This window comes from Sciurus vulgaris (genome assembly GCF_902686455.1).
Source record: "Sciurus vulgaris genome assembly, chromosome: 6".
Classification (NCBI taxonomy): Eukaryota; Metazoa; Chordata; class Mammalia; order Rodentia; family Sciuridae; genus Sciurus; species Sciurus vulgaris.
The window spans coordinates 55,816,827-55,825,750 of record NC_136466.1 but is presented as its reverse complement, the minus strand read 5'-3'; the positions used below and the strand labels follow the sequence as shown (position 1 = coordinate 55,825,750).

The following is an 8,924-nucleotide window of genomic DNA, read 5'->3' as shown; positions in this document are numbered from 1 at the left end:
AGCCAGACATAATTGAGTCCAGCCTCTCGCAGACCCAACCTGTCGCATGTAACAAACCAAGAGCTGTACAAAGCACTGAGCTTCTGAGTCTTTCAGCTGCTCCATAACTCATCTTGCTGTAAAGGCTGCGGAGGGAATTTGTAGAATGGGGTGAAGTGTTCCATTTCAATTGTGTCGTATCACTTGGGATCCGAGATGAATTCAGGATGCAGCCACAGACATGCTTGGAATTTCATTGATTTTGTTATGTTAGCTGAAACTTACATACACTTGACAGTTGTTGTTTTTTTTTTTTTTAACCTAGACTTTTATTGAACATATTCCTGGCATAACAAATGGAAAATGATGGTGGTGTACAATTACTGAGCAATATATGACACTGAAGGCAATTCCATAACCTTTACCATGAAGAAACTTTTAAGTCAGGGATTTATGCAAACGTACCAAGAATTACGTCACTGAAATGAAAATAAGACATTATATTCTAAAACTATCTACAGTTTTAAATCTCATTTTTCAGTTATAACCAAATTAATGTCAGTCTTGAAAACATCTACCTGGCTAGTGTGTTATATGGACAAGTAAAAACATTCCCTCCCAGAAATATGCTTAACTTAGCTATGAATTGAAATACATCCACTTCTGTCCACTCTGGCCAGCAGAATCATTCTCTTCCCTCTTGCTCTCCCTCTCATGGTTATTAAAGGCCAGACACTGTATTATGGATTGGGATAGTGATTAAAATAGTGAATGAAACAGATAGTATCTCTGCACTGCTTGTGCTTATGTTCTCATACTTAATTTTATTTTCTTTGGTGGTACTGGGGATGAAGCTCTCCATTAAACTACATAACCAGTCCCTTGCATGTTTTTAGTTTGAGACAGGTATTGCTCAGTTGTCCAGGCTGGTCTTGAACTTGAGATCTTGCCTTAGCCTCCCCTGAAGCTGGAATTAGAGGTATGCATCAGAGTGCCCAAATTCTTCTCATATTTTCTAAGCAATTTACCAAAGGTGAAAGCATGCACATGTGCACACACACGCGCACACACACACACACACACACAAACAAACACACACAATTTTCTGTCATGAGAGTAATGTATATTTTATTATGCTTCCTTTCATACATACCATCACACATGCATTCTGATATCAACAAGCAGTTTATTCTCTATGGACCTGGTGATAATTATTCTTTGGCATAACATGTAAGGCAATGATATCTTTGCCATTTGGATCTTCTGATTGTCCCATGCTGTTTTCCTCATCACGTTTTGCTGGGATGCTCATTTCTTGTTTTGAGGCCTTCCTGGACTAGTTTTTCTTTCTTTCTTTTCTTTTTTTTTTTTTTTCCTCTGAGCTTGTTTAAAGAACTAAGACTTTGTCAAGTAATTTCAAAGAAGGACACAAATACTTCCAGTACAATAAAAAATGTTAGAGCACTAGTGATAGGTCAATACTGCTGCTGTTCTGTGTCTCTAATCCAATATATTGAATCTTTTATTACCCATGCAACATATGGAAAGCACAAATATTTTTCACCCTCTGCAAAAAAGCCCAAGTGGTCATCTACCCAGTAGAAGTTTCTTCCTTATGTCTTGCTGATAGACCCGTGATTTTGTTCACCATTCTATGAATTTTCATGTACTTCTAGGGAAGTGACTGTAGGTGAGAATCTTGATTGGTTCTAGCCAATCAGTGGCTTCATTTGCTATGACGATTGATTGAGGCATAATCATGTGACATGCTTCTGGCCAATGAAATGCTAGGAAAAGTCTAGAAAGGTCTTCCTCGATTGCAAAACAGAAATATGAGAGGGATATTTCTTTTTCTCCTTTTTGACATTGTCATCTGCAGGTGATTCCGGGAACTGAGGACCCTGAGTATATACTAAGTCTAAGAAAAGTCAAAACTCTGGGAAATAAGCCTTGCATGATGGTGTACACCTGAAATCCCAGCTACTTGGCAGACTGGGGTAGGACTGGAAGCTTGAGGTCATCCTGAGGAACTTAATGTCTCAAAATAAAATTTTAAAAAGGCTGTGAATATAGCTTAGTGATAGATTGTCCCTGATTTCAATCCCTGTTACACTGGGGACTAAAGAGCATCTCTGAAGAAGTAAAACAGAGTACTTGTTTCCCCATTCTTAGAATTATATTACTTCCATGTGTTTTGTTATGTGAAATAATACATATACTTATTATTTATTTTAATTGCTATATTTTTTGTTGTGTGTAGATAAAATACACACTAAATCATACATCCTTCTTTAAAGATATTGAGAATTCAAAATATAATGAATGTTATGACTAAGATAAAATCAACCCAATTTTGAACTTGAAATACATATTTCTAGTTTGATCCCTTGGTATCAGAATAAGAAATGAGACTACTCTCTTTTCTTCCTAAGCTTTTCTTCCTAGATTTCATGGAGGTTAAACAACAAGATTATATGACTTTCATGATCATATCTATATTCTTTTTTGTTTCTTTGTTTGTTCATATTCAACTGCACATATATCAGTTTTTATACCCTTCCAATTCCTGCCCTCTGCAGGAATTACAGCTCCAAATTCAGAGACCCAGGTCTGTTATTTCCTGAGGTAACAGACAGGTGCTCCCAACTCCTTAGAGAGGAAATCATGTCCCATTGGGAATTAAGCAGAAGATAGACTTTCTGTGTTCATCTCAAACCCTCAGCATGTCTAACTCCTAACTGAACCTGTGTCAGGTGACAGCTGTGGTGAGCATGTTTCCCACCACATGGAGGACCTAGAAATGAAGCCAAATCAGAGACAGAGATGCCAAGATGGAGAGTCACAGAGTCCTGCAGATGAGCGGATAGTTTGGCTGTGCCTAAAATTCAATCTGCTCACTAGACTTTCTAGACAATTATTGTGCTAGACAAAATAATAGCTCCTCGAAGATGTCTACTCACTGATCCCCAGTCCTGGGATGTGTTACATCACATTACTACAAATATAATTAAGATTCTGAACATTAAAATATGGAGACTATCCTGGGTTTTACATATGGGCCTAATCTGATCACATGAGCTTTCAAAAGTAGAGAAACTTCTCTGGTTAGAATCAGAAAATTTCTGTGTAAGAAAGGACAAGTTAGAGAAATTCTAAGTACCTGAGAAAGGCACAAGACTTCATTGCTGAGATGTAGTCATGCAAGAACTGAAGAGAAAGACCTCTAGGAGTTAAAGGTTTCTTCTAGCTAACAACCAGCAAAACCCAAGAACCCCATTTTTCGACTGCAAGGAGTCCTCTGACAAGGACCACCTGACTCAACCCTGAAGTGATCCTATTCCAAGACCTCGCAACCAGGAGTCTAGCTGACTGAGTCCTTGATATTGGCCTCATGAGACCTGCAGCAGAGAAGCCGGACAATCCAACCTTTTGACCTACAAAAACGTAATATAATAAAGACATGTTGCTTTCAGTTGCTAAGTGTGTGGCAACAGGTTATAACTGCCACAGAAAACTAATATAATTACTAAGAAGGCTTTTTGAATCTTCCAAGCAAAAATGTTTTCCCAAATTTAATGTTGTTTTTACCTCAAATATATTACAATATTGGAAGACAGCATATTGAATTTTCTTTGGAGTATAAAGTAATCATGGTCTTGGAGAGAAACAGAATTTTATTCTTAAATACATTTGGGTTTTAAAAATGTTGTGGTTAGTTTTTGTTTTTTTCTTGATAGAAAAGCAGATTATCTTGAGAACAAGAACAGTGGCCCTGGTTGAAAATAAGTGAATGATTTGGAGAGTAGAAACAGACATTTGGAGTGCAGGTTTGACAGTGGACCTTGCTGCAGGGATGCCTATGCATAATAACAGATCAGAGGCATGGTGACTAGAAAGGACTCAAAGACTCACACATAGTGTCAGAGCAGCTCTGATGCCCAAGGGAAAGGAGGTTGATGAAAAGGGACCAGGCAGACCCAGAGGAAGACAAGACCTCTCAGCCCAGTTGGATGACTTTGAGGGAAGGATTTTATAGGTAGAACTCGGAAATGAAAACAGAAATCTTGAGAAATGCACTTGTAACCCCCGAACTGAAGAAAACAAAAGAGATACTTGAGAATATTTCAGGCTATATCAAGTTAGCTTATAATATTGCAAAACAAAGTGTTTGCCAACCAGGGAAGTGCACTTGAACCTTGAGGCCAGGATTTTCACTGGGGCTAGTTACATAGACAGGAAGCACCTGTGTGACTCACCTCAGCTGCTCAGATTCCAGGCCCCCAGGACAAAAAGATTTTTACCCTAAATCACATTACTAATCTGATGAAACTAGTGCCACTGGATCCAAGGCCTCAGGCACACAAAAACACTCTTACTAGAGAGATGACTAGTAGGTTAAAGGTCTTCTAGGACCTAACCAGGCCTTACTTGGGAATATGCAGGGTTTGAGCAGCCTCGGCCTGCAGAGATGACCCTTACTGCACAGGATATTTTGTTTTATGTACTTTGGGCTATAAGAACCCGTGCAGTTATATCAAGAGTGACAGGGCACTTTTTATAAACAAGCTCACAAAATACTATAACCTCATCTGGAGATACTGCAGCAAAAAGTCACTTCATGAACTGACAGAGGAAGAGAAGTACATGCAGAGGGAAAGTGTGTTCCATAGGCCCACAGCCTTAGTGCACCCTGGTTGGAGTCTATGGTACTGACTGTTTCCGTGATCCAGGAACTCAGCTCGTGAAATGTCTTAGATGCCTATGGAAACAGTTTAAGCAGCAGCTTTGAGGATTGTGGAAACTATAAGGTTTCTTAGTAACTCTCATCCTCCATGTTATGGCTCACATAGAACGTGTTATAGTATTCCTTTGGCACAGTGAACCAACCACAGCCAGAGGAGACCAGTTCAAGGATTCCAGATGACCCAGGTCCTGCCCAGTCACCCCCCAGGTTGAAAGGATGTGCAAGCTATAAATCTGTCAAATATTAGCACGTTCAGAAGAAAGCATGTTCTAAGGGTTTGCCTCATATTATTTGGTATGATAACGCTTAGTCTCTAAAGAAAAACTGCTTATTATCTCTTAGAACTATGCCCATTTTTAGCAAAACCATCCTATCTTGCTCCCATAAGAAAGTTTAAAATTCAATTTATCATTCATTGGAAAAATGATATTTTTCTGTCACTATACTAATTAAAGTGGCAGATTTCAGCTTAGGAATATCTGGTCCTTTGGAAAAATCACACACCCATGCACAGGGGGGAGAGAAAAGAGAGAGAGAAAGGGGTGGAGGAAGGAAGGAGAAAAAAACAGAATGGAGGACTGGAGAGAAAAAGAAAGCAAAGAAAAGAAGAGGCCGACTCAACTGACTTTAGAGGATTCTTGAAGAGTCATTTGTTTATTTTTCTGGCTAGCTGAGTAATGGGACCACAACAATTAAAGAACCTGTTTCTACTCTCTTTAAGGACTTTGCGTTCTATTGGGAGTGGTGGGAGAAAGATAGAAGATAGGTTAAAACAAAATTTAATGAGTGCTGCTATGATAGTAAGTACAAGACTATTGGATAGAAGGAAGGACATCTTGGCATTTTTCTTGTCTAAAATAATGTGTAACACTACATACAGTTAAGAAATTACTTTGGGTTCCCTTTCTGGTTATAGGCTTTGGAGTCTTGACAGCTTAAAAAAGATAAAGCCGGGGCACCTTTGAAAATATTTACTATGTGCAGTGAAGAGCCTCTTGAAGTACGTCAACCCAGGATCTTCCCAGGTAGAGGAGAGAGACACTGTGAGCCCGAATCACATGCCTCAGTCTATACTTCTTACCCCAGTATTATAACTCTGCTCTCTAATTTACCCTCCTTCAAGTCCAACACATGTTAGAGCCATTTGCACTGTGTAGCAAAGGTGGGAAAGGTAGGGAGAAAATCTAGGAATGTTATCCCTGGGCTGACATGAATTTCTCAGTTGCAGACATCTGTGCAAAAATAAACATTTTTAAATTTCTATAATTGAATTTAGCTCTTGCAGTCATTTCAGCTGATGACAGAAAACATAATTTGTCAATTCGGGGTAAACCTAAACTCATTCAAAGTCTTTTAAGCATGCATTTAAACTTGGTCAATTCTGAATTTTTCATAGCTTTTTTGCAGGGCTTATGTTCAGCAACATTGATTCTTGCCTTTCCACTTTCTTCTGTGTGTGGTGGACTCTGGGTCCAGAGAGGAGAGTGGAGGGCTTGGGTGTACTTGGTCTTCAGGGAAGGGGCTCCTTCTAGTCACCCTCTGCACCACTGAACATCAGCTGACATGCAACTTTTTTTGTTCCCAGTGTGCTTCTCACTACTCAAGTCTGAGGTTCACACATTCTTCATTTTCCTGATTAATGAAAATAATATTCTATTAAAGGCAGTAAAGACCAAGTGAATTGACTTGCCATTGTGATTTGACCCTTTGTTTTGTGAGATCCTCCTTATTCCCTTATTACTTTTAGGCTATATTGAGCTGTATCACTGATGAGGTCCCTGAGTACTGAGACATTTGTTCTCAAGGATACATAGGCTGTTTTAGTGTCCCTCAGCCACACGCGGTAGCTGTAGATCTGTAGACTGGGAATAAATGATCCCACCTGTAGAAGAGGGAAGAACGGAAATGATTCCCATTGGTAGGATGTTCCGGGTGAGTAGGCCAGAGCACAGAGAATGAATTCTAACTTTGCTTCACCTTGTGTTCTTCTTATAGAGATTTCCTTTTTCTCCCAGGCAGTCAGATGTTCCCTGTATTGAAGCTCATCAAATTACTTAGGGCCTAGGAGAAGAATAACTTGGCTGCCATTGGAGAATTAATAGAAAGTAAGGAATAGCAATAGCATATTTGGAGTGGTGATGTGAAGTAATTGTAATGCAAGTTGTAAGTGTACAACACTATATGTGTCTATATGTATATGCTTATACAAAAGGAATGGGCATGTATTTAAAGATTGAAAGATTTAAAGATTCTGAGCAAAATCTTTCATAAATTTAAGCTGAATTTCAGGCAACACACGCAAAGGCCTTTTAGTGACTACTCTAGTTGCTGGGTTGCTTTACGGCTGGTACTGGGTACTGGAAATAGGATCTGTTTTCAAATGTGATTTTCTTCTCTCAAGTCAAGGGTTTCTGGATTTGTTTTTAAAAGGGCATACAATAGATAGGTCTTGTGAGCCATCCTCTGTCACAACTACTCAACTCTGCCTTTATAGCATAAAAAGAGCCATAGACAATACAAAAATAAGCATGACTAGATTCCTATAAAACATTAGTGACAAAAGCAGAAGATTGAATATGGACAAAGAGTCATTGTTTACAAACTCTTGCCCTAGATTAGAAAGCAATCTTTTTCAAGTTTTTGTTGGGATGGAGCAAAATGATTAAAAAAGGTATGTTTGGGGAAAATATATCCATTAACAAACACCTTGCATTATCAAAGATTGCTGTGTCTCATTCATTCCAGTCTGTAATCCATACACCTGCAATGGAGTTCAGTACCCAGGAGGCATCTCAGTTCTGTTTCAAGAAATGGTGAACTTTCTTCTACAACTCTGTACAAATGAGGACATGTTTCCTCTTTCTCCTTGGCAAGTGCCTGTGGTCAACGGCAAATCTGAGACATATGGACTACTTCTCCATGGAGAGGTAACAGACACTCATATTGACAGCAAGAACATTCTCTGAAACAGACCAGACTCCAAATGTGACACATTAAAAATGCTGTACTTGAGTCTTAAGTCAACGTTTTTCAAATATGTATTCTTTGTAGATAACTGAAAATACTTAACACCTAAGGATTTCTCTGAACAGTATTTTTTTCATGCTAATTTCATATTGTCACTTGGTTGCTTCTTTAGGCAGGAACTAAAGATGATGTCACTTATTGTTTTACTAACCTAAGGATTGAACTGTGTCCTCCTCCAAATTTTATTAGCCCAGGTTTGTCCTTCTAATTACCATTGTTCTTACTCCTTAGAGGGCTCACAAAAAATATATTTCTGGCAGATGTATCCATCCTGAAGATAAATCTATTTGTTAATGAAATTACAAACAATTGATTTTGTTGTGTGAGTTGATTATCAGTAGGACTAAAAGTGATAAAAGATTGCAAGACATTTAAATGCCAACACTTTATTCATGGGAGACACACAGTGACACTTTCCACTTGGGGCAAGATGAAAAGTTCCTTATTTTCTTCATTGTGATCCAAATTAAAGCAAAGTTTAATTAAAGTTTCATAAAGAGAGATCTTTTGTAGTCCTGGGAAGCATCTTTTTCTTTGAGCCAAATATGTTTTAGAATGGCATGCTTTCATCTCAAGTTTTTAATGTTTTGCTGCGGGAAGAAAGGGAATAGATACACCATTAATGAGGTGTGATGTGGCTCAGCCAAGAGTATAAAACACCAGGTGTTCTATCAGTTCTCATCTAGACTGAATATACTGTGGTGCAACACCTATAAGCTTTCCTGACTGACAGTCTCTTAACATGTTGCCACCTGAGTGACCTCTAATCGGGTGCTACTCCTCTAATCAGGCTTCCCTTGTATTCTCATCACTTTATTTTTTTCACAAGAACCTTTGGGATGCCAATTTTCTTTCCATCTTCCTCTCCTTGGTTCCTATACCATCCCCCTCCTAACATGCTCCCCCATCTTCTGCAAACAAGCACAGACCACTAGTACCATGCTCCTCTGAATGGTTACAGAACTCCTCTTTTCACTTCTGGTGTTTTACACATGCATCAATTTATTTTTCCAGCATTATGACATTATTACTTGCTAATGAATTTCAGTATTTTACCTATAATTTCCGTAGGGGTTATGTGAAAGGGGTACATGATGAGAAATCAGGCATAAACTTTACATACACAGACTCTGAGGCAGAGATGTACATGCAGTATGATCCTGGAAGAGTCCCC

At 38.7% G+C, this 8,924-nt stretch overlaps 1 long non-coding RNA gene across 1 annotated transcript; it reads left to right on the top strand.

Moving 5' to 3' along the window:
- The first annotated feature begins 852 nt into the window (after positions 1–852).
- Positions 853–7,617, top strand: LOC306664039. Its single transcript, XR_013764616.1, has 3 exons — positions 853–958; positions 3,271–3,423; positions 7,469–7,617. It is a non-coding gene; the product is annotated as an uncharacterized lncRNA (long non-coding RNA).
- The last annotated feature ends 1,307 nt before the right edge of the window (positions 7,618–8,924 follow it).